Source organism: Helianthus annuus, chromosome 9, assembly GCF_002127325.2.
Source record: "Helianthus annuus cultivar XRQ/B chromosome 9, HanXRQr2.0-SUNRISE, whole genome shotgun sequence".
NCBI classification, from domain to species: Eukaryota; Viridiplantae; Streptophyta; class Magnoliopsida; order Asterales; family Asteraceae; genus Helianthus; species Helianthus annuus.
The window spans coordinates 129,669,927-129,695,582 of NC_035441.2; the positions used below are offsets into that span (position 1 = coordinate 129,669,927).

Here is a 25,656-nt window from a genome sequence, read left to right on the forward strand (position 1 = left end):
ACCTGTAAAACCTGAAACCGAAGAACACCGCTACCAGCAGGTATTGTAACGACACTCGCCTCTGTTTGATTTTAATTCTTAATGATACAATTCTACTTTATAAAGCCCAAGAACTCATGACGACTGAAAAAAAAAACAGAAAAAAGAGTGTATATGAAAAAGAAACCATGTAATTAAATGGATTTTTATTTGTATAACTATTATTTAATTGGGTAAATAAAACATTACATATTTCCGATAGCGTCTAATATATTTTCCTTTTCTAATAAATAAAAAAGTAAAAGACCTCAAATAAACATTTGAAGTATCGAAGGTTCCTTTAATTGACATAGGGGTGAGCTAGGCACCAACCGAAAATACCGGTACCGAATATCTCCAAAAATGGGTACCAGTATCGGTACCGAAAAACCTGTACCGGTACCAAAAACTCAAAAGTCGGTATTGATTCAGTACCGAAAATATAACGGTCCCAGTTTTCAATAATAAAAAGTACATAAACAACATTTTCAAACTCATTAGTATTTTCTTTCCCTCACTACAATAATTTATTTATTCCGTTTCATCAGTATCCTAACTTTGTCTACATGTGTATTCATAGTTTTCGTGTAAAGCTAATAACCTTTTAATTGTGTCCTTGAATAAAATAAAGACATGTTTTCAAACGTCATATTGTTTTATTAGCTTAGTTATTTATGTTATAAATAATAACAACCCATGAATTGAATCTTTTTACGTGCCAACTTCAACATCCACTTCCCACATACACACGTGTTTTATATAATAAAAAGACGCATACTATTCAAGTGTTGGTACATCTAATTTGATTTACACCAAAATTTTCATTTACTTCTTTATACAAACCAAAGATAACAACTTAAGTCATTTTTTAAGTCTTAATAAAACAGTCAATCGTGCTTGTGTAGCTTGAATCTCCCATTACTCTTGATTTCACCTGCAAAAAAAAACTTCAAAACTTAATAAAAAAACCCATTTCACTAACGAAATCGAAGTAGCAGAACATAAATAATAAAGTATATACATAACCTTTATTTTACATGATATACACACCATATATATTAGAAACGTTTCATTCAACAGTGTTGGCATAAACTTTGAAATATAAGAAACGTTCTATTACTTATATAAAAATTAAATTACAATGAAGTAAGTTGTACCGAGTGTCGACCGAACGACGTCGGTACAAGTATCGATATTATCATAACAGGTGTTGGCCTTTGTTATACTTTGTGATCGATGTAAACACGTATCAATATCTTTTTGAGGCATCTCAAAACTTTATTTTTTGGTTTCTTCTTTCGGTTTGCTAACGGACCAAACCAATATCGATCGAATTCCCGTCGTGTATAGGAAATCTCTTAATTCTATATAATTGACATATAATATTTCTTTATCAGATTGTACAAATTAAAATGTAAGGGTATAGCACCAGCAAAATGAGAGGAAGGGATGAATAAAAAAACAACATACCTCGTTTCTTCACAGTTTACCAACATATAGAGTGCCATCTCATTTGATAACAATTAAATCAATCTAGGCAAAAAAAAAAGTTATAACTATGCCATCTCATTTGATAACAATTAAATTAATCTAGGATAAAAAAAATTATTACTAATTTCCATAAAAGGTTATTTAATGTTATTGTTAATAATATACAAATTAAGAACATATATATATGATAGGGATGTTCACGGGCTAGTTTATGACGATTTTACATCAAACCGTGAACCAAACCATCAGTAATGGATTTTTTACTTACCAACCCACCCATTGACAGAACTAAATCGAGTACCTGTATGTATAAGCATTACCCTTTGTAACTCCAGAAGCCACAGTGCCAATTCTAGCTTACGCCACAGGCTTAACAGTTAGTTTTGCTTAGCAGATACCCAGTTCAACCTACAGCAAGATTTAGCGAAATACACTTAAAACCCCATATGAATTCAGCAAGATTTCGCTACATTATAAAACCCCATACTTACCAACCACAACTTGACTCATTTCAAGTTGACAAAAATGTAAAAAGTTTTGAGGACTACTTAAAACACGTTTCAAGTTGATTCTCACGAACAGTCCATGATAAAACAAACGGTTATTCTTTTAATGGTTCACACATACTTATTTATAATGATTATACTACACATGACTTTATTGAAAGGCATAGTTTAGGAGGAAAAATAATTATTACTTTCTTATAATTAATAAATACATTTAAAAGTTATGTGTTCACCCAAATGCATACAAGTTCAACTTCATTTACCAAAAAATCTCATTCGGTAAGTGTTCGTGAACACACTTATTTCCTTAACGAACAAACACAAATAACGTCTTTTTTGCATTCGTTACAGCTCTACTTATTCGTATAATATTCTACATAAATTCTAATTAAAGTTTTAGAATTAGTAGCAAAAACACACATGTCAACATCTAAGAATTATTTCAATCAAGATAGTTTGTATTATTATTTAAAACATTGAGGGGTCCATGAGGGCACCTGGTTTTTGACGGATCGATTTAGGTTATATTCAAACAGATCAAGGTCTTTTTTATTTGTATTCTATTTTTGTCGGCAATTATATACATAAGAGATTTCATACTCACCTTCAATGTGACAATTGACCATTGTGTCATGACAGTCAAACCTCTCGTAACCCTTCTTGTCGCCCAACTACCTTACCATATAACCTCTCTCTTGCTGGTTACTACTACTTTGAAACCCTAACGAAAATTGTTTTCCTGATCAAAACAGTCTATAATTAATAGACATCAATTGGTTTCACACTATCAGTCGATCTAATGCTTTATTATCATCCTACAGATTAGCAATCTGAAACCCAAAAAATGCAACATTATAAATGCTCAATCATTTATAATCGGTTAGCATTAACTTGATGCGCTATTATTAAGCACCCAGAGAAAGCAAACCTCTTATCGAGCAAGTTTCAGCCCAGCTTCTAATGGTTCATGGATTGCCTCAATTGGATTTGAAGTTTTGAACAACATGAACCCTTATTAGAGTGGCTTCATCAGTCATAGGCTTCCATTTCTCATCACCCTCCTTTGCAACCTATATCATTTATAAAAACAATAAACATTACAAAGAATCGCCTTCACAATGTACATCATCACGGCATCTAAGATAAGCATTTGCACCTCACCGGTTAAGAAACAAGCATATTAAATGAGGCACAAAGTGTGTGAATGGTTGAGAACAGCATGGCTGCAATGAAAATTCCAGTTGTTAAAACAAACGTGAAAGGAAGCATATAAAATTGTTTCTAAAGACTTAAATGAAGGTTGGTCATAATCAGAAATATGACTTAAACGGTGCCTTTGTATGGACAAGTCGATTACAAAGCTGGTGATGCCCCAAGTTACTTTTTGTATTGTTATATAATTACTAGTGAAAGTTGAATTTTCATAATATTTATAGTGGAATTATAAACAAACGTAATCAAATTAAGATCCTCAATCTAATTATTGACAATTTGTTATCATTTTTACGGCTTAACTTGATTGATGGTACCTACACAATTCAAACTCTATTTTACAACTCTACACAATTCAAACTCTATTGTAAGGTAGTAGTATTTTGAGGTACTTTACTACTTAAATACAACAATAATATTTTAATTAACTAATCAGAATTGTGTACCACTCTATTTTAAAATCAGGTTTTATTTTACGACATTTAATTTTGGCTTATAAATACACAACCTTCCACAAATACGATGAAGAAACAAATGAAAATGAAAACCATCATTTTACTTTTGCATCTTCTACAAATAATCCTCAATGTTGCTAACTTCACCATGGCTGAACCAATCTATAGCGAAATCTTCCGATGCAAGAAAGACTCCGGCACTTATCAACCCAACACCCTCTACAAAACAAACCTTGTGTCGGCACTCAAGAGCCTACCTGCTTTAACCTTTAATTCCGTTGGCGTTAAACCAAATCAAGTTACCGCTGTAGCACTTTGTGCGGGCTATTTAAATCCCCAAGATTGCAAGTCTTGCGTAGACAAAACAATCCCACTGCTTCTACAGAAGTGTCCTAACCAAAAGGGAGCCGCGGCATGGAGGATGAAATGTATGGTGAAATACGGGGAACCTGTTGTAAATAATTACGATGTTTGGTTTGTTGCCAATGAAGTTAGTGACATAAAAGCTAAGGATGTTGCTGGGCTACAGAATTCCCTGTCTAGTTTGGTAGATATGTTATTGCTAGAATTATACAAGGGGCAACCAAGGAGATACGCTTATGGGACTCAAGTTTATAAAAATAATCAAATAGTGTACATGGTTATGCAATGTACTGATGATATATCAAATAAAGATTGTAATAAATGTATACTTCATGTATCTGGAGAGACTAAACGTTGTTGTAGTGGTGCAATAGCTGCAGCAATATTAACTCCCAACTGTTATCTGAGGTACGCGCATAGTGATTTCCGAGTTCTAAAATAACATCATCCCCACATTCGCGATGCAAGTACCAATTAATATTAAACATGTTTGATAACTAAAACATACAAGTTAGAACTTAGAATCGAGCATTTTTTTATTTCTGTAAACATCCTATATTTCTTAAAGTTTCTTCATCGATGTTAGAAACTTTTGAAGTGTGAATAAATGTGTGTTGGGTTAATTTTGATGTGTTGGGTTCAAGTGGGTCATGGGTACGGATCAGAAATGGGTTATCCACATTGGTTGGTTAATGTGATTTAGAAGGAGTCAAGATTGACCTAGTTATGAGGTGAAGTATGTTGGAAGGTTGTTGCGAGAATAAAGGAATATAAAAAAGGTAGAAGCAAGCAGTAGGTTATTTTGTACTCTCATTTACCTAAAACACAATACACTCCAACTTTAGAAACGGGTTAGATGTGTGAAATATTGGTTTGGATGGAACAAACAAGGCGGACTTAAGGCTTGTCTAAGGTGGGCGGGCGCACCCCCCGTGGAAAAAAATTAGTGTTAAGTTCCGTCAAAAATCCTGTCCGCACCCCTTGAAATTTTTCATCCGCACTCCCTGGAATTTTCCTTCAAAACCCCTTCGAATTTTCCGTCCGCACCCCTTGGAATTTTTTGTCCCCACCCCCTTAGGTAAAAAGTGTTATCAATTTATATTTTAATTTTTTTTAGTAAACTCTTATTTTTTTTAAAAACACTACCTAAATTATATAACTTTTAATACCTAAATAACTAAACTCAAATACCCAATACCTTTAATTAGCCCACTACTAAGTCTTAGCCCAATAAACAAACCCAATAAATCAACAATATTTCAAACTGAATTAAAATAAACAAGCCCAAAACCTTTACATATTCTCTCACGCTCTCTATCATCCCTGCACGCACGCCACCGATCAGAACATCAGCGACAACAGCAGCCGCATACCGGTGATAATCAGCCATCATACCACCGCCGATCGAACACCGGTAATTTTTTTTGTTATTTTTGATGATTTTTGGTGGGGTGGGACGGAACCGGTAGCCACCGGAAGTGATTTTTTGATGGCAGGAGACATGTGCTTCTTGTAAGTGATGATATTTTATTTTGTGGTGGGTTATATACGATCAGACTTGATGTTTAGGTTTTTTTTAATGGTGTATATGATGTTTAGATGATTTTTAGTGTGATTTACGTTATGATTTCTAGTGTTTGAATACTTGATACATTATGTAATATGTTATGGAGCCATGAACTTATAGATCAATTTGTGTGTGATAGCCGATAGGAACCATGAGTAGGGACGTTATGGCGCGATTTCTCAAGAGGAAAGTTGATACATCTTCCGAATTCGTTGATGTGGATACTCTTCCTTCGGATCCTTATAATCGCAAGCCGATTGAATCATATAACGTGAATCAACGAGATGAGATTAGAAGGGCATATCTACTAAGAGGACCATATCAACCATTTAGTTTGATGTTCTTTTGTTTTACATGACCCGACTCGACCCGACCCGGCTCGAACCGACCCGATACGAACCAATATTTTTACTTATATACCTTGGGGCCTAAATTTTTAAAAATGTTCCGCACCCTCATGAAAAAATTCCTAGGTCCGACACTAAAACAAGGGGTCTTTATTAAGACTAACTTGGAACAAGGTACATGCAGTTGGTTCTAATTAGTCAGAACAAAATTAACTCCAAGAATAAAAAATGGGTTTGTATTCTTCATTGAGCTTAGTTATACATGTATAGCTCCCCATGCATACAAAGCATTGTTACATGTATTACTCCGCTAAAGAGTGATGTGGTGTAAATGACTTGACACATGATATGGAAGTTGTACGTTGGCTCATGCCTAATGATTGTTAGAACTAATGTATGCAAGTGAAGTGGGAAACAGTATAAGAAGTTGCAACAACACGGGGACGTGATGGAATCACAAATTTATAGGGTCCATTACAATTAATCATTGATGGGTTAGATGGCTAAGACCCTCCCAGAAGCTCCTCTAGTCAAGAGAATGAAGGCAATGATCCAACAAAACTCTCTCATATACAAGCATCGCATTGTGATGTTTAGGAATAGGTTCGTTTTCATTTTTCAAGAATGCCAAATAATAACGGGCCCTGAGGTTAGAATAAAAGATCCCCTCACCCCAATATAAACTTATTAACTGTTATTTTTTCTAATTTATATTGGCAATGAGTTTAAATTTGGGCTTCCAAAGACCGGTTGGAGAGGGGGTGTGGGATGGCCCTCCACGCCGGGCACACTGCCCCGTATAGTGCCATGGGGCAAGGGCGTGGGTATCTTCGCTAGCATGTGCCACTTTGGGGAGATGAGGTGGTGTGCGATGGTTTGAGGTTCTTGTTTGGTTGTTTTATTTAATTGTTTTTTATCATTATTTTTTTAAATGTCCCCCTTCAAGCTCCTTCCACCCCGTGGTTTATGGGGCTTGAAAGGCAAAACCCCCTCTACTGACGTAACATCCACGTGTCGCTTTATGCTCCCTTCAACCCACCGGTTAAGAAACAAGCATATTAAATGAGGCACAAAGTGTGTGAATGGTTGAGAACAGCATGGCTGCAATGAAAATTCCAGTTGTTAAAACAAACGTGAAAGGAAGCATATAAAACTGTTTCTAAAGACTTAAATGAAGGTTGGTCATAATCAGAAATATGACTTAAACGGTGCCTTTGTATGGACAAGTCGATTACAAAAGCTGGTGATGCCCCAAGTTACTTTTTGTATTGTTATATAATTACTAGTGAAAGTTGATTTTTCATAATATTTACAGTGGAATTATAAAGAAACGTAATCAAATTAAGATCCTCAATCTAATAGTTGACAATTTGTTATCATTTTTATGGCTTAACTTGGTTGATGGTACCTACACAATTCAAACTCTATTTTACAACTCTACACAATTCAAACTCTATTGTAAGGTAGTAGTATTTTGAGGTACTTTACTACTTAAATACAACAATAATATTTTAATTAACTAATCAGAATTGTGTACCACTCTATTTTAAAATCACGTTTTATTTTACGACATTCAATTTTGGCTTATAAATACACAACCTTCCACAAATACCCTGAAGAAACAAATGAAAATGAAAACCATCATTTTACTTTTGCATCTTCTACAAATAAGATCGGAAAGAATTAAAGTTGACTTTAGAAGTCTAATTTTTTTGTGCAGAAAGAGTATGTGACTTCCAAGGTCCCTTTGGCTATTCATCCACTATGGCGTGTCTTCTTAGGCGTATGGGTGTCGAAAACATTCTTCTACAGAGATCTCATTATGATTAAAAGGGAATTAGCTTTACATTGAAACTTTCAATACGTATGGAGAAGGGAAAGAGGATACTTTAGAGGTTCAAAGTGTTATTTATGTATTTTTGTTTATTGTAAATTAAATTTTCCTAGCCCGGGATATAAAGACCCAAAACCAAAAAATATACAAAAATGTATATAACGATTACCCACATGAAGATCTGTGCTAAAACCAGCATCATCAGATGCTTCAAATCAACCTGCAGTTCATTTTTGTAACATTAATAATCAATAAACAACAAAAAACCCCAAGAAAAATCAAACGTACACCTACCGGCCAAAAATCATCGTCTCCATCCACAAAACAAAACCCTCCTCCGCCTCTAGGGTGTCTTGAAAATCCATCTGAAGTACTTTTGGTGCCAATTTGAATCTTTTCCGCCTCTATAATAACATCCCTCCAGCATCTGAAGAAATAACATTAATAAATTATAATTACTTTGAAAATAGGGTGTTAAAATCTAAAACCTAAAAAGATCTTGATGGTAAAAATAGTACCCTTGAATCTAAAATCTTCGATTTTATTACTGATTGCAAGAGACCAACGCGTTGAAAGTTTGGTGTCGATTGTGACCTGTGTGATCCTTTCATCTGCTTTTGAATCAGTTTCCACATTAATTGTTGTAATATCTTTTTCAGTCCATCCATGAATAGAATCGTTCTCGACCCAACAACTATATGAAGTAGTGAAAGTGACAAAATCAGTAATTTATTCTCTTCCACATACAAACCCTTCATCGATATGTTCAATCTCCTTCGTTAACTTCCTAGGGGTAGTCGAAAATAAAGAAATATAAGAGTTTGGATCTTTGTGTTCTCCATTTCTTCCGGATGCTTCCACAACATGAACAACGTGGGAGAGACGAAACGCCTCGAATCATGATCAGAACAATAAATCTTAGAAGAAAACTTGGTTGATACGAATCAATGATTTTGTAGAAAAGTAGCAGTGTTGAATAAGGCGATATTCATAGCAAAATTATAATCTAATCACAGAGAAATAAAAAGAAGATGAAGAAAAAAGTTGTGATTTGAATTAGAATCGTGAAAATAACAATCAGTGAATATCAAAAGAAATGTGACAACTCGAACTTTAGACTTACTTTGTGTAACGTTACGTGCCTATGAGAACTGAATTATATGATTTTGAATGAATAATTGTTTACGTGTGTTATGTGTGTATGTATGTTGGGTGAATGTACACGAACCCAAACCACACGCCTGATCCGATTGCATAACACTTTAACCGAGTACACGAGCCCTTTGGGCCACACCTTGCTCACGGAACCACTAGGTAGCCGAGTGGGCTCGGCCCACTCCCCCACTCGCAACACAAAACCGAGTTTAAGGGTTTTGTTTTATTGTTTTGCAAAAACACAAACACACACAACCCTACTTGCTCTCTATCTCTCTCTCGTTTGCTTGGAACCCGACGACACACACACCCTTACAACCGAAGATCATTCTCATCCGGATCATCCTTGTTCCTCCACCAATTCGGTTAGTATGATTAAGTGTTGTTGTTGTTGTTGTTTGTTGAGGTGTTGTAGCTAGTCGACTTATATGTGCTTTTACAATAATAATCGGATTGTTGATATATGAAACTGAATATTTGTTAATCGGTTAACATGTACGGTTATGATAATATTAATCCATTGTCATGTTCGGCTGTGATATGTTTCGGATTGCTGTAATCGGATATGCTTGTTGTTGATGTTCATAAATCGGCTCATATGTCTGGTTAGGGTTCATGTATGATGTTCTTCGGTTTGATTTATGATGATCATATGATTAAGTGGTACGAATATTGTCATTGTTCATGATGTTATGAATTAGGGTTCATACGGATTTAGTGTTAAAAATCCTGTTTAATCGATGATTTGCTAGTTGAATAATAGAAATTGTGTTAATTGATTGAATGATAATTCTGGTAACAATTGAATGATGTAACCGATCTGCTTGAAATCAGGAAAACTGTTACACACGGTTGCGACTCAGATTGCGAGTCGGAACCCCACTCGAGACCACAAACAGCACAAGCCGAGACCACGGTTGCGAGTCCCGTTGCGACTCGTAACCGGGCCATGATGAACCGAGACCAGCCATTGCGACTCGCAACTTACTGTTGCGACTCGTAATCTCCTGATATGACTCGTAATCCTTGGTTGCGACTCGAGATCGCCGGTTGCGACTCGAGACCACCATTTACACGCACACTGTTTGGGCCTTCATTGTCACGGGCCCAATGATGTGATTTGTGGACTGTTTGCTATTGGACCTTTACTATTACAGGCCCAACTGATTGGGCCGGACCCTTGGCTATTTGTTTAACTGTTTGCTTTGGGCTGCTATTGGAATACGTGTTCATTGCCATGATCAATACATGTTAGTAACCTACGTGTTTTATACGAACCTGACTTGTGTGGTAACCCTGTTAGGACGTGGTTGACCACCCTTAGTTCAAGAGTCTTTTATTTGTGTATCTGCCGAGCAAACCAAGGTGAGTTCACACAGCCAAGGCATGGGATTCCCGGGTTGGGAATTGGGTTGGATATGTTGAATATGAAATGATTACTCGTACTTACGCATTTTCCAGACTATAGACCATCGTCCTCAGGTTAGTCAGGACACGTTACGTAAAGCCTACGTAACCCAGTATTTACCATTTGTCTCCCGGGTCGGGAGGACACGTTACGTAAAGCCTACGTAACCCAATACCATCCACTGGCTTCCAGGTCGGAAGGCCACGCTGCGTAAAGCCTGCGTAGCCCCCACGCGTACCACTGTCCTCGGGGAAGGGCACGTCACGTAAAGCCTACGTGACCCTGTACGTTTTCCTGTTCTCGGTAAAGAAGAACACATGGTCGGAAGTTAGTCTAGTAAGTACCGTTAATGAGAAGCCCTCATTAGCCAGGATAAACATGGGAAGCCCCCACCAGTATTATGAACACAAGGTTTGGGAAGCCCCCACCTTTAGTACACACTAGTATGGGAAGCCCCCACTAGTTATACTTATGCACTATGTTATGAACTTACTTTCTGTGAACTCGCTCAACTAGTTTGTTGATTATTTGCTGCATGCCTTGCAGGACCTTAGGTACACTTGGAGCTTGCACCAGAGGAGAAGCGGGTCGTTGTGGACAAGAATATGTGAATGCTTATTAAACGTTTTTACATTCACACAATGATACTTATGTTTTGGGTTTTACATTTAATGCTTCCGCTACATATACAACGTTTGGTTTTGAACATCGGTCGTATCTACTATTATATTTAAATGCTATGTTTGATATGATCGATGGCTTGATCCTGGTCAGTCACGCTCCCAAGCGGTGGTACTCCGCGTGTGGATTTTGGGGGTGTGACAGATTGGTATCAGAGCCATTGGTTATAGAGAACTTGGTTTTAATATGGGAAAACGTTTTCATTAAAACCGGACTATAACCAGAACGGTGCTCTCAACGATCCACAACGACGCTTCGCTCCACGTGCAAGACTCGACATCTTAGGTAATAAGGTTTATGTTATTGCCTGTTTGCTAGAACTGCTTAGAACTTTGCTCGTATTACGTTAAGCTACACATGACACTATAGCATGAGAATCCCTACGTGCTTACTCTTTTCTGTCATCGACCTATTCGCGAACCATTCTTACCTATGCTACTTGTTACAATGAAGATCATGTCTGGACGAATCAACATGACACAAGCCCAGCTAGAGGCTCTCGTTCAAGCTCAAGTTGCTGCGGCAGTTGCAGCAGCTCAAGCAGGTAGTATATCCTGCAGTATAGGCACACACTAGGATCTTTGGATCCTACATTAATTCTCGTATTTAACTTTGTCCTATTCGTACACAATAGGTCAACCAGCGCAGCAAGTTTGCACTTTTAAGAACTTCATGGACTGTCGTCCAAACTCTTTCAGTGGCACAGAGGGGGCAGTGGGACTCCTCCATTGGTTTGAAAAGCTAGAATCAGTGTTCGAAATGTGCGAGTGCCCTGAGGCTCGCAAGGTCAAGTTTGCCACCGGTACTTTGGAGGGAATAGCACTGACTTGGTGGAATGCACAAGTCCAGATCTTAGGGTTGGCAGCTGCTAACGCCACCCCATGGAACGATTTCAAGGAACTCATCAAGCGTGAGTATTGCACGCGTGAAGATATTCACAAGCTGGAAGACGAGTTGTATAATCTGAAAATGGTTGGATCAGAGATCGAAGCGTATACTAAACGGTCGAATGAGCTGGCCGTTCTGTGTCCAACTATGGTGGACCCTCCATACAAGCGCATTGAGATGTATCTCAAGGGATTGGCGCCAGAAATTCAGAGCCACGTGACGTCGGCTAATCTCGATAACATCCAGGAAATTCAGCGTCTCGCTCATCGCATCACCGATCAGGCAGTGGATCAGAATAAACTGCCCAAGCGTGTTAGTGCTACTGCTAACGTCACCACCTCAGTTACTCCTGCTACATCTGGTGACAGTAAAAGAAAGTGGGAAGGAGATTCTAGTAAAGGTTCAGCATCCGTTCAGCCACAAGCTCAGCAGCAGAAGATTGACCACTATCAGAGTCCCAGTCAGCAATCCTCTGGTGGTCACAGACAGAGGAGATATCAGGGTAGTCAACCTAGGTGCCACAACTGCAACAGGCATCACCACGGCCCGTGTAACAAGGGTCGATGTCAAAGGTGTCTTAAGATGGGCCACGAGGCCAAAGACTGTAGGAGCCCTCGTCCTGCGAATCAGAATCAGCAGCCTCAGCAACCGGCTCCACAGAACCAGCAGCAGCAGCAGCAGCCACAGCGTGGAAACCGGGGATGTTTCCAGTGTGGGGCTGAAGGTCACTTCAAACGCGATTGCCCTCAGTTGAACCAGAACCGCAACAACAACAATCAGGGCAACGGGAATAACAACAACGGGGGAAACAACAACGGCAATGAAGCTCGTGGTCGTGCATTCGTGCTAGGTCGAGGTGACGCAGTGAACGATCCCAACGTTGTTATGGGTAAGTTTCTCCTCGACAATATTTACGTTACTGTTTTGTTTGATCCGGGTGCGGATACAAGTTATATGTCTGTGAAAATGTGTCAACTGCTAAAACGTGCACCAACACTTTTACCCACCAAACATGTAGTAGAGTTAGCTAACGGTAAAAGTCTAGAAGCCACGCACGTAGTTCAGGGTTGTAATCTTATCCTAGCTGGTCAAGCCTTCTCTATTGATCTCATTCCCATAGTTTTGGGTAGCTTCGACGTCGTGGTTGGGATGGATTGGTTGTCCCAACATCAGGCAGAGATCTTATGCAGCGAGAAGGTTATTCGCATTCCTCGTTCTGGTCAGGAACCTCTAGAAGTTCAAGGCGACAAGAGTGGTGCAGTGGTTGGCATCATCTCTTTCTTGAAGGCTCAGAAATGCTTACGTAAGGGTCACACAGCCATTTTGGCTCTTGTTTCAGATGCGTCTGCAAAAGAAAAGAAATTGGAGGACATTCCAATTGTACGCGATTACCCTCAGGTGTTTCCTGAAGACTTACCTGGCTTACCGCCTCATCGTCAGGTCGAATTTCAGATCGAGCTCGCTCCAGGAGCAGCACCCATAGCTCGCGCACCATATCGTCTAGCTCCATCAGAGTTGGAAGAACTGTCAAAGCAGCTGCAAGAGCTCTTGGAAAAGGGCTTTATTCGTCCAAGCTCTTCGCCTTGGGGAGCTCCAGTGCTTTTCGTGAAAAAGAAAGACGGTACGTTCAGGATGTGCATCGACTACCGTGAACTCAACAAGGTGACGGTGAAGAACCGTTATCCTCTTCCACGCATCGACGACTTGTTCGACCAGTTGCAAGGGTCGTGCTACTATTCGAAGATAGACTTGAGGTCAGGGTATCATCAGCTGAGAGTCTGGGATGAGGACGTCTCCAAGACAGCCTTCAGAACTCGTTACGGTCACTACGAGTTTCTTGTCATGCCATTTGGGTTAACGAACGCGCCTGCTGTATTTATGGATCTTATGAACAGGGTGTGCAAACCCTATCTCGACAAGTTCGTCATTGTTTTCATCGACGACATTCTGATTTACTCCAAGAGTCAGGGGGAACACGAGCAGCATCTTCGTCTTATTTTGGAACTCCTTCGGAAGGAACAGTTGTACGCCAAGCTTTCTAAATGCGACTTCTGGCTTCGTGAAGTCCACTTCTTAGGCCACGTGGTGAACAAGGATGGGATCCATGTCGATCCATCCAAGGTAGATTCGATCAGGAACTGGCCTGCACCGCGTACACCGACAGAAATACGCCAATTCTTGGGTTTGGCAGGTTATTATAGACGGTTTATCAAGGATTTCTCAAAGATTGCTCAGCCGCTTACGCTACTGACACAGAAGGGTGTTACCTATCGCTGGGGAGAGCCCCAGGAGACTGCTTTTCAGCACTTAAAGGATAGACTTTGCAGTGCACCTATCCTCTCATTGCCAAAGGGCACAGACGACTTCGTGGTTTATTGTGATGCATCCATTCGGGGACTTGGATGTGTGTTAATGCAGCGCGACAAGGTTATCGCTTATGCCTCTCGCCAACTCAAGATTCATGAAAGGAACTACACGACACACGATTTAGAGCTGGGAGCTGTCGTTTTCGCGCTTAAGATATGGCGACACTACCTGTACGGTACCAGGTGCACGATTTACACCGATCACAGGAGTCTCGAGCATATTCTTAAGCAGAAGGATTTGAATATGCGTCAACGACGATGGGTCGAGTTACTAAACGATTATGAATGCGCTATCAAGTACCATCCAGGCAAAGCCAATGTTGTGGCTGATGCCCTCAGTCGGAAAGACACTTTACCACGGCGCGTGCGAGCGCTACAGCTTACGATTCAGTCTAGCCTCCCTGCACAGATACGAGATGCTCAGGTAGAAGCACTGAAGCCCGAAAACGTCAAGGCTGAAGCCTTACGCGGCTCACGACAACAGATGGAACAGAAGGCAGACGGCGCCTACTATGTAACGGGGCGTATTTGGGTCCCACTTTATGGCGGTTTACGCGAACTTGTAATGGATGAAGCTCACAAGTCTCGCTACTCGGTACATCCAGGGTCGGATAAAATGTACCACGACATCAGCACTACATATTGGTGGCCTAGCATGAAGGCCCACATTGCTACGTACGTTGGAAAATGCTTGACCTGTGCGAGAGTCAAGGTCGAATATCAGAAACCAGCCGGCCTACTTCAGCAGCCTAAGATACCTCAATGGAAATGGGAAGAAATTTCCATGGATTTCGTTACAGGCCTACCTAGATCCCAGCGTGGGAATGATACCATATGGGTCATCGTGGATCGACTCACCAAGTCTGCACACTTCCTACCTATAAAGGAAACGGATGAGTTCTCCACTCTCGCAGACGTCTATCTTAAAGAAGTTGTTTCGAGGCACGGAGTGCCCACATCTATCATTTCTGATCGCGATGCACGATTCACGTCAGAGCTTTGGCAAGCAATGCACAAATCTTTCGGCTCACGATTAGACATGAGCACAGCTTATCACCCTCAGACGGATGGGCAGTCTGAGCGAACGATCCAAACGCTTGAAGACATGCTTCGGGCATGCGTTATCGATTTCGGAAACGGCTGGGAAAAGCACCTCCCTTTGGTGGAGTTTTCGTATAATAATAGTTATCACACCAGCATACAAGCCGCTCCATTTGAGGCATTGTACGGACGTAACTGCCGGTCACCTCTCTGTTGGGCAGAGGTGGGGGATAGTCAGATTACGGGTCCAGAGATTGTAGTGGACGCCACAGAAAAGATTGCACAAATACGACAACGCATGGCGGCAGCACGCGACCGTCAGAAAGCCTACGCGGACAAGCGTAGAAAGCCATTGGAATTTGAGGTCGGGGACCGGGTTTTATTGAAAGTTTCACCCTGGAAGGGTGTGGTTCGTTTTGGCAAACGGGGCAAACTGAATCCGCGGTACGTCGGACCATTCGAAATCATAGAAAAGATTGGCAAAGTAGCATACAAGTTGAACCTACCAACTGAACTCGGGGCAGTTCACAATGTCTTTCATGTATCGAACTTAAAGAAGTGCCTATCAGATGAAAACCTCATCATTCCTTTCAAGGAACTCACTATCGACGAGCGGTTGCAGTTCGTCGAGGAACCAGTAGAAATCACGGACCGGGATGTGAAGGTCCTCAAACACAAGAGAATCCCTCTTGTTCGAGTTCGTTGGAACTCCAAACGTGGCCCAGAGTACACCTGGGAACGCGAAGACAGGATGACAGAAAAGTACCCCCAGTTATTCGAAACTAATGCTACCACTACTGAGGCTGAAGCTACTACTTCGGAATTTCGGGACGAAATTCCAGATCAACAGGGGGAGGATGTGACACCCCAGGAAAATCAGTGAACAATACAGTTTACCTAGCTTCCTCAGTGAGTGCATACCAAATTTCGGGACGAAATTTCCAATTAGTTGGGGATAATGTGACAACTCGAACTTTAGACTTACTTTGTGTAACGTTACGTGCCTATGAGAACTGAATTATATGATTTTGAATGAATAATTGTTTACGTGTGTTATGTGTGTATGTATGTTAGGTGAATGTACACGAACCCAAACCACACGCCTGATCCGATTGCATAACACTTTAACCGAGTACACGAGCCCTTTGGGCCACACCTTGCTCACGGAACCACTAGGTAGCCGAGTGGGCTCGGCCCACTCCCCCACTCGCAACACAAAACCGAGTTTAAGGGTTTTGTTTTATTGTTTTGCAAAAACACAAACACACACAACCCTACTTGCTCTCTATCTCTCTCTCGTTTGCTTGGAACCCGACGACACACACACCCTTACAACCGAAGATCATTCTCATCCGGATCATCCTTGTTCCTCCACCAATTCGGTTAGTATGATTAAGTGTTGTTGTTGTTGTTGTTTGTTGGGGTGTTGTAGCTAGTCGACTTATATGTGCTTTTACAATAATAATCGGATTGTTGATATATGAAACTGAATGTTTGTTAATCGGTTAACATGTACGGTTATGATAATATTAATCCATTGTCATGTTCGGCTGTGATATGTTTCGGATTGCTGTAATCGGATATGCTTGTTGTTGATGTTCATAAATCGGCTCATATGTCTGGTTAGGGTTCATGTATGATGTTCTTCGGTTTGATTTATGATGATCATATGATTAAGTGGTACGAATATTGTCATTGTTCATGATGTTATGAATTAGGGTTCATACGGATTTAGTGTTAAAAATCCTGTTTAATCGATGATTTGCTAGTTGAATAATAGAAATTGTGTTAATTGATTGAATGATAATTCTGGTAACAATTGAATGATGTAACCGATCTGCTTGAAATCAGGAAAACTGTTACACACGGTTGCGACTCAGATTGCGAGTCGGAACCCCACTCGAGACCACAAACAGCACAAGCCGAGACCACGGTTGCGAGTCCCGTTGCGACTCGTAACCGGGCCATGATGAACCGAGACCAGCCATTGCGACTCGCAACTTACTGTTGCGACTCGTAATCTCCTGATATGACTCGTAATCCTTGGTTGCGACTCGAGATCGCCGGTTGCGACTCGAGACCACCATTTACACGCACACTGTTTGGGCCTTCACTGTCACGGGCCCAATGATGTGATTTGTGGACTGTTTGCTATTGGACCTTTACTATTACAGGCCCAACTGATTGGGCCGGACACTTAGCTATTTGTTTAACTGTTTGCTTTGGGCTGCTATTGGAATACGTGTTCATTGCCATGATCAATACATGTTAGTAACCTACGTGTTTTATACGAACCTGACTTGTGTGGTAACCCTGTTAGGACGTGGTTGACCACCCTTAGTTCAAGAGTCTTTTATTTGTGTATCTGCCGAGCAAACCAAGGTGAGTTCACACAGCCAAGGCATGGGATTCCCGGGTTGGGAATTGGGTTGGATATGTTGAATATGAAATGATTACTCGTACTTACGCATTTTCCAGACTATAGACCATCGTCCTCAGGTTAGTCAGGACACGTTACGTAAAGCCTACGTAACCCAGTATTTACCATTTGTCTCCCAGGTCGGGAGGACACGTTACGTAAAGCCTACGTAACCCAATACCATCCACTGGCTTCCAGGTCGGAAGGCCACGTTGCGTAAAGCCTACGTAGCCCCCACGCGTACCACTGTCCTCGGGGAAGGGCACGTCACGTAAAGCCTACGTGACCCTGTACGTTTTCCTGTTCTCGGTAAAGAAGAACACATGGTCGGAAGTTAGTCTAGTAAGTACCGTTAATGAGAAGCCCTCATTAGCCAGGATAAACATGGGAAGCCCCCACCAGTATTATGAACACAAGGTTTGGGAAGCCCCCACCTTTAGTACACACTAGTATGGGAAGCCCCCACTAGTTATACTTATGCACTATGTTATGAACTTACTTTCTGTGAACTCGCTCAACTAGTTTGTTGATTATTTGCTGCATGCCTTGCAGGACCTTAGGTACACTTGGAGCTTGCACCAGAGGAGAAGCGGGTCGTTGTGGACAAGAATATGTGAATGCTTATTAAACGTTTTTACATTCACACAATGATACTTATGTTTTGGGTTTTACATTTAATGCTTCCGCTACATATACAACGTTTGGTTTTGAACATCGGTCGTATCTACTATTATATTTAAATGCTATGTTTGATATGATCGATGGCTTGATCCTGGTCAGTCACGCTCCCAAGCGGTGGTACTCCGCGTGTGGATTTTGGGGGTGTGACAAGAAACCTGGATAAGACAAGTCATGATCTTTGGGATTCAAGATCTGAATAGTTCGCATGTTCTAGGGTTTTGCACAGCAGCGGATTGTTGATGAAACGAATGAGGGATCTAGAAAATTAGGTTAATTAATGACTATATATACCCGGGTCAAACAAAGCGGGTATGGTTGTTGACTTGTTGCCATTCGGATCCCGTGTAAAAATATAAGGTTTCACACATTTTCCCGCCAAAAATCTAATGAGGTTGCACCACAACGCGACACGTGTCCCAAACCTTATTTGTTTATTATATATATAGATTTGAATATGACAGAATAAGGTTCACATGTAAGATTAATATGCAAATAATATATACTTAATAGATATATATGTAATCATCTAAGAAGAAAGGGTCAACTACATGCCTGTAGCAGCACTGTTTGTGTGCTTCCTAGATATCAAATTTGGAACAATCCTACCAAGCCCTGTAGACAGTATATGCATACCAAGTAAACCAAAATCAAGCTTAATACGAAAAGATCATAATTCATCATGCGTTCGAAATTCAAAACAAAAACAACTTGGATTTGTTTTTCTACGTACCGTCATCACAAACAGTGCACTGAGGGACCTCTGTTGAAAATGAAAACAAAGCTGACTCAGCAGCAGCTTCGATTTGGCTGGAGCTGGCAGTGGTGGTTGTGGTGGTGGCTGGAGGTGGCAGAGGTGGCAGTCGTTGGAGAAGATGACCGGAGTTGCAGGTTTCCGGTGACGGAAGTAGTGGTGGTGTATATATGAAAGGGATATTAAGTTGTGGTGGTGGCTGGAGGTGGCAGTGGTGGTGAATGGCGATGGCAGTGGTGGCAGGGGGTAATATCACAGAGTACACAAAACACAGGGGGTAATATGAAAGGGCATTATAGTCATTTCAAGTTATAGTCAACAGATTAGTCAACAAATTTGAGGCCGGGGAGTAAGGTTGCAACATAACAGCAAACAGTGAGGGGTAAAATTGCAATTATTTCCTTAGGGAGGTAAGGGTGCCAAGCACCCCTAGCCACAGGGTGTAAAATTGCAGTTTACTCTTTTTTTCATAAACTAACACGTATATTTTTTGTTCTATTAAACTACACTAAAGGAATAATAAGCTATTTGCTGGTAAATACACATATGTGGATCATAGTACACCAAGTGTTATAACCCACAATTGGGGAAGCAGAGTGAGCCCAAGACTTCCAGCATTCGAAGATTGGAATTTGCTCATCCTAATCAATACGATTCTGAGATCCGAAACCACCCCGAGAACCTCATCCTAACAAACTAGTTTTTGTCTTTTTTCTATATCTATTAAACATTTATTGTATTTTATTTTATTATATTAACATTTAAAAACTAAAATAAAACAACACAACTATTGAAAACCTAGATCAGGTCCATCTATATATTCCATTGTCAAATGGTCTTTTGTGTCATTTAGGATAACAATGAGAACAAAAAGAAACTTCCAAGACACTGTGAAGAAATTGATGAATTAATAGCTTTAATTACAAGTTCAAGTTTAAGTTCTACAACTACCAAAAGCATAGCATAGGTACATTGCATCATAGTTGTAGAACACCTAAGTCCTTCCCAACATAAGCCTTGATTGAATTCTATTTAGAATCTACAATAAGAATAAAGCTTTTTAACTAGTGAAACTTATGATTAGAGCTTTTTGAATCAAGAAGAACAGCTTATGCTCTCATGGCAAATGTAAATGAGGTAAATTTGACTCCTTACCCTCCAGGTTATGTAGAAAAAACGACAAGTCCAATTATATATTAGAGCCAACTGGTAGTTTTGAGTTCTAGATAGGAATGGTTACTGATGACAGGGGTAGCCCAAATCTCAATAAAATGACTAATATACATAACAGCTTAAAAGGTTAAAAGGTTGAGAGGTTCAATATGCGCGAACTCAGGTGAACAGTAAAAAGGACAAGCACAGTGTCCGGTCACATCAACACTTAACGTGTGAACCATTCAGGGGCGGACCCAAAGCTTTAGTAGCCGTAGCACGGGCTACGGCTCAAATGCGTATTCGTAGTATATTTTTCTTTATTTTTTTCGATTTAATATCAAGATACCCTAAAAATAATACAAGGATACCCCTAACCAACCCAAAAATAATACAAGAATACCCCTAAACAACCCAAATTGGGTTCATCAGAATTTCATTCTATCTTTGCCGGAGTTGCAGGGTAAGCAAGTGATGTGAGGTGAGGAAGATAATTGGTAAGATGGTAAATATATTAGTAAGTGAGGGGTACTTTTGTAATTAGCCATGTCCAATAAGAGAGAGAAGCTACTATAGTCAATGACGTACTGACATTTCTTGTCAAATTTAATAATAGTTTAAATAGTGTTTCATTTACTAAAGTTATTACTTATTATTTATTTTTCGTTGTTAGTTTAATTAATTTATTAATTTAGCTTACAAATTACAACCAACTTTTATTTTATTTAATTTAATTTAGTAGGCTTACATAAATAATTAATTATATATAATTTTATTTAATTTAGTAGTCCTGCATAAATAATTAGCTATATATAATTTAATAATAGTTTAAATAGCTCTTTTATTTACTAACGTTTTTACTTATTATTTATTTTTAGTTGTGAGTTTAATAAATTTAGTTTAAAAAATATAACTAGTTTTTATTTTATTTATTCTTTTATTTTATTTAGTAGACTTACATAAATAGTTAACTATACACACACACACATACATACACACACACACACACATATATATATATATATATATATATATATATATATTTATTGATCCTCCGGTTAAAAATTTCTGGTTCTAGCACTGTTAATAATATGATTGGAATTGTGGCCCAATTAGTTAGGTATTGTTTTGTTTTATTTATTTATTGTCGTTTTTTTATATTGTATGATTGCACGATAAAAAAAAATTGGGATACCCCTGATTTAATGGGCTAGTTCCGCCACTGGAACCATTTCTGCACAGACAGAACATGTGCACAGAGAACAACCTTTTATCCGTAGGTCTAAAGCCTCCAACCCCCAAACAGGTAATTCCTCCACTGTAGCCTTGGATCCATGGTCACGAGCTTCCTCTTATAGAATACATCTTATCTATAAGTACCAGCTCCAACAACCATATCAGGGACACCAGATCAGTTGAGCTAACACATACTCTCTGATCTTCTCTCCTCTCTTGAGAACAAGTTTCATACTTGCTTCTCTTCTTCACTTCAAACAACATTGCTTCACTAACAACTTCATTCCGGCTGGAATTCCCTTCAAGCTGGAATCAAAAGCGATCAATAAACAAAGTGATCCAACCCCACGTGCTACAAACGTGGGAGGACCCCACGACCTGCGTTAGGCTAATCGAAACCCTTGAACCCTTTTACCCGGAGACATCGCTACAGGCCTTGGTCTTGTATTTGTTGCATCAACAAGTTGGCGCCCACCGTGGGGCTACGACGCTTACTTTATCTTAAAGACCAGTTGTGTAGCTCCATTTTCTCTTTACTTCATGTCTGAAAGCAAGTCTCTCGGTTAGGTAAATCAGGTGCCTAACAACACCGATCTAACACCAAATTCGGGTCGGGTCTCACCGGTCCTATCTACACCTCTTTCTACTCCCGGAAGTACTCCACCTGGATATGTTCCCTGAGTTCACTTCTTTTCAAACACAACCCCATCTCGGTCAGGGGTTGCACCTACTCAAATCGGTGTAATGCATACACCGGAACGCATAGATCTAACACCCGGGGGAGTAGCTAGAAATTTCTTACAACTGAGATTTCTTCTCAACTAGCATGTGAGCTTAGAAAGGGAAAAAAGGGTGAGAATAAGACTAAATTATGAGGAGTCTGAACCCTCATTATAACATGACCCTCCATCTCTTCCTTTTAGCAGCTCACGTTCAGCCACATCTTATCTTGAAGCTGGTCCTAGTGTGACAGACCAACCACTCAAGCCCTTTAGCTTTTGGGGAGGCTAAGTCCAACCGCTTTTCCCTTATTTACCTCCCAACCCGTTACAATCGGTGCACCTATGGAGTATAAAACCACTCTTGATCAATTATGACAGTCACCAGCTTCAACTGTTCCCCCTCCCATTGCTACTTCGTGAAAACAAGCTATGGCCACCCTGCCTTTGGCTCGAGGTGCGGTCATGAGCACATCCATGGGAATGCCTTATACAGTAAGCCTTTAAGGCTTTAACCTTATGACACAGATAATGGCATCTTTTATTAGTACCATCAGAAAGCCTTTAAGGATTTAACCTTATGCCCTAGCTGATGACATGGATGATGGCACAACTTCCTTTGCAGCACATGAAAAGTAGATGATGACACAAAAAGCCTTCAAGGCTTTAACCTTATTTCATCAACCAAGTGCCAACCACTCACCAGGGTACCTCAAGCGGTAACCCAGCTTCAAGGGTAGTAGAAGACCTCTCAAAACCCTACAAGCCCAATAAACTTGTCTTGCTTCTCCCAACAAATCGTTGATTACGAGTTCAAACCCAGATAAAGATGCCATCACGGTACTAAAGACTACCTCCAAATCTTCACCGGGACTGCAAGAATTGAAAAATGACCCAACTCCGAACGTTGTCTCATGCTCATTCATGCAAACCCTTGAAGGGTCTTCACACATATAGTTCAATGACCTTCCCGGACGAAGCATTCAGACCTTTGACGATCTTAGCAAAAGTTCCCTATAACAACAGAGGCATGTCAATGATGCCACGGTAATCTTCCAGACCAAACAACGTGATGATGAAAGTCTCAGAGACTTCATCGAAAGTTACAAGAAGGAAGGTTTAGCTTATGCCGATGAAAAGATTAGGGTTGCAGGGTTCATGAATGCTATAAATTCCAAATATCTCGCAAGAGACTTCAATAAATGCCTGCCCAAAACCCTTGAAGAAACACTCGAAAGGGTTGAGGCCCACATTCGAGGAGAATAAGCTGTAGACATCAAAGAAAAAGGAGAGAACTCTTAACTGGTATGACTCTTATGACAGATGGTTCAAAGGTTCGGATTCCAGAAGGCCTAAAAGCCGGAACCCGCCAAGCCGAGAAAAAACCATAAACTTTACAGCCTTAACCAAGACTCCACAAGAGATCTTGGCAACCGAAGAGGTAAAACACAGCTTCCACCCTCCTCAACCTTTGCCAAAAAACAAAAGATCGGAAAAATCAAGCCAATATGGTGAGTTTCACGATTAGAAAGGTCACCATACCAATGATTTCTTCCAACCCAAAAAGAGGATCGAAGAAGCCGTCAAGTCCGAACTGGCTCACTTGGTTAAAGGGGTCAAGGACAAGATGGTTAAAAAAAATAATAATAGTGAACATGGTCGACCTTGAAAACAAAGCTTCCTACAAACGCCATCATTTCGAGGCATGGGAACATCAACATAAGGAGAGTTGCTTTCAAACCCTCTGGTGATGGAATCCAACATAGGAACCATCAAGACACAAAAGGCTTACATTGACACCGGTGCAACCACCAAAATCATGTTTGAGAAATGCTTTAACCCTCTCAGCGACGATGAACGTTCAAAGCTTCAACAGTCTGAATCCTCCATCGAAGGTATCATAGACATACCTATCAAGCCTTTAGGCCAAATAACCCATAATGTTTGTTCAACGAGAAACCAAAGGGACGAACCGAACAACTCACTTTTGTGGAGATCAATATCCCTTCCAACTATGATATCATCATAGGAAGGCCAGGGCAAAGTGTGTTCGGGATGGCAGTTTCAGTTGGTCAAGGTACTGTGAAGTTTCCCACTGAAAAAAGGGATAGCAACCCTTCAACCTACCCAAGAAGCTTTTTTGGTTGAAGGGGAAAGCTCAAGAAAGGACGAAGACGATGAACATGGGTTGGACATAAACCCAAAATATCCTCAACAGGGGATAAGGGTAAACACTAACATTTCCAATGAAACCCTCTCATACCTTGAAAAGCTGCTCTTGCACTATGTATTCGCTTGATGCCCCGAAGATATGACCGACATCCCTCATAGAATTGTTGAAACATGAGTTATGGATCCCATATGATAATAAGCCCATTATACAAAAGATGGAAAAGCCTGTTCTAGCCGGAATCCTTCGAGAGGTCAAGTATCAATCATGGGTGGCCAATCCCGTAATGGTTCGAAAACCCGACAAGTCTTGGAGAATGTATATCGATTTTAAAGACTTGAACAAAGCATGCCCAAAGGATTGCTACTCGCTGCCCGAGATAGACCTCAAGGGTAACTTGCTCACAGGCTTCCCATTCAAGTGTTTTCTTGACGCCTAAAAGGGTTACCATCAGATCCTAACAATAATAAAAAAAAAGATGAAGAAAAATCCACATTTCACACTGATAAAGGTATATCTTGCTATTAGAAAATGCCTTTTGATTTAAGAAATGCAGGTGCCACTTATCAACGTCTGGTTAACAAAGCGTTTGCTGGAAAAATCGGCAAGAACATTAAAGCTTATGTTGAAGATTTGGTGATCAAGAGCAAAACAAAATACCAAATGCTCAATGACATACAAGAAACTTTCCAAAACCCGAGAAAGATCAACATAAAGCTTAATCCAGTCAAGTGCTCGTTTGGTGTTGAAGAAGGCATGTTTGTAGGGCACATCGCGGGGAAACAAAGCATAAAAGCCAACCCTCAAGGGATATGCTAACAAGAAAGGCTTTCAATGGAAAGCTTACAGCTTTGAAGCGTTTTACCTCAAAATGAAGCCTTCAACCAAATGAAGCAACACTTGGTTTCACTCCCAGACATTTTGGCTCCGGAGACAGGAGGAACGACCTCTACCTACCTATCGATTGCTGAAAAGATCATAAGTACGGCTCTGATCATTGAACGAAACAAAGTTCAGATACCCGTTTACTTTTTCAAAACGGCAAACGACAATCGGAAGCCTCGAAGGCTTTAAGCTACAAGTATCTAACCAAGCTGTCTTGCAAAAACATACAGCAACATTAAAAAATCATCAACACATAAGGAAAGACTGGAATAAAGCACTAAAAACATCAGTTTTAAACACAAGGCCTTGAG

General features: G+C 40.2%; 2 long non-coding RNA genes across 4 annotated transcripts; one reads left to right on the forward strand and one right to left on the reverse strand.

The window, feature by feature from the left end:
- Window positions 1-815: 815 nt before the first annotated feature.
- Window positions 816-3,248, reverse strand: LOC110878650. Of its 3 annotated transcripts, none has more exons than XR_002558122.2 (6): window positions 3,177-3,248; window positions 2,944-3,085; window positions 2,620-2,845; window positions 1,811-1,917; window positions 1,489-1,551; window positions 816-952 (listed from the first exon to the last, which is right to left on the reverse strand). It is a non-coding gene; the product is annotated as an uncharacterized LOC110878650 (long non-coding RNA). The 3 variants fall into 3 exon arrangements; XR_002558123.2 differs by having other exon boundaries at window positions 3,172-3,238; XR_002558125.2 differs by lacking the exon at window positions 816-952 and adding an exon at window positions 1,261-1,382.
- Window positions 3,249-8,527: 5,279 nt separating this feature from the next.
- Window positions 8,528-25,453, forward strand: LOC118482101. Its single transcript, XR_004867230.1, has 3 exons — window positions 8,528-8,666; window positions 15,586-15,588; window positions 25,444-25,453. It is a non-coding gene; the product is annotated as an uncharacterized LOC118482101 (long non-coding RNA).
- The last annotated feature ends 203 nt before the right edge of the window (window positions 25,454-25,656 follow it).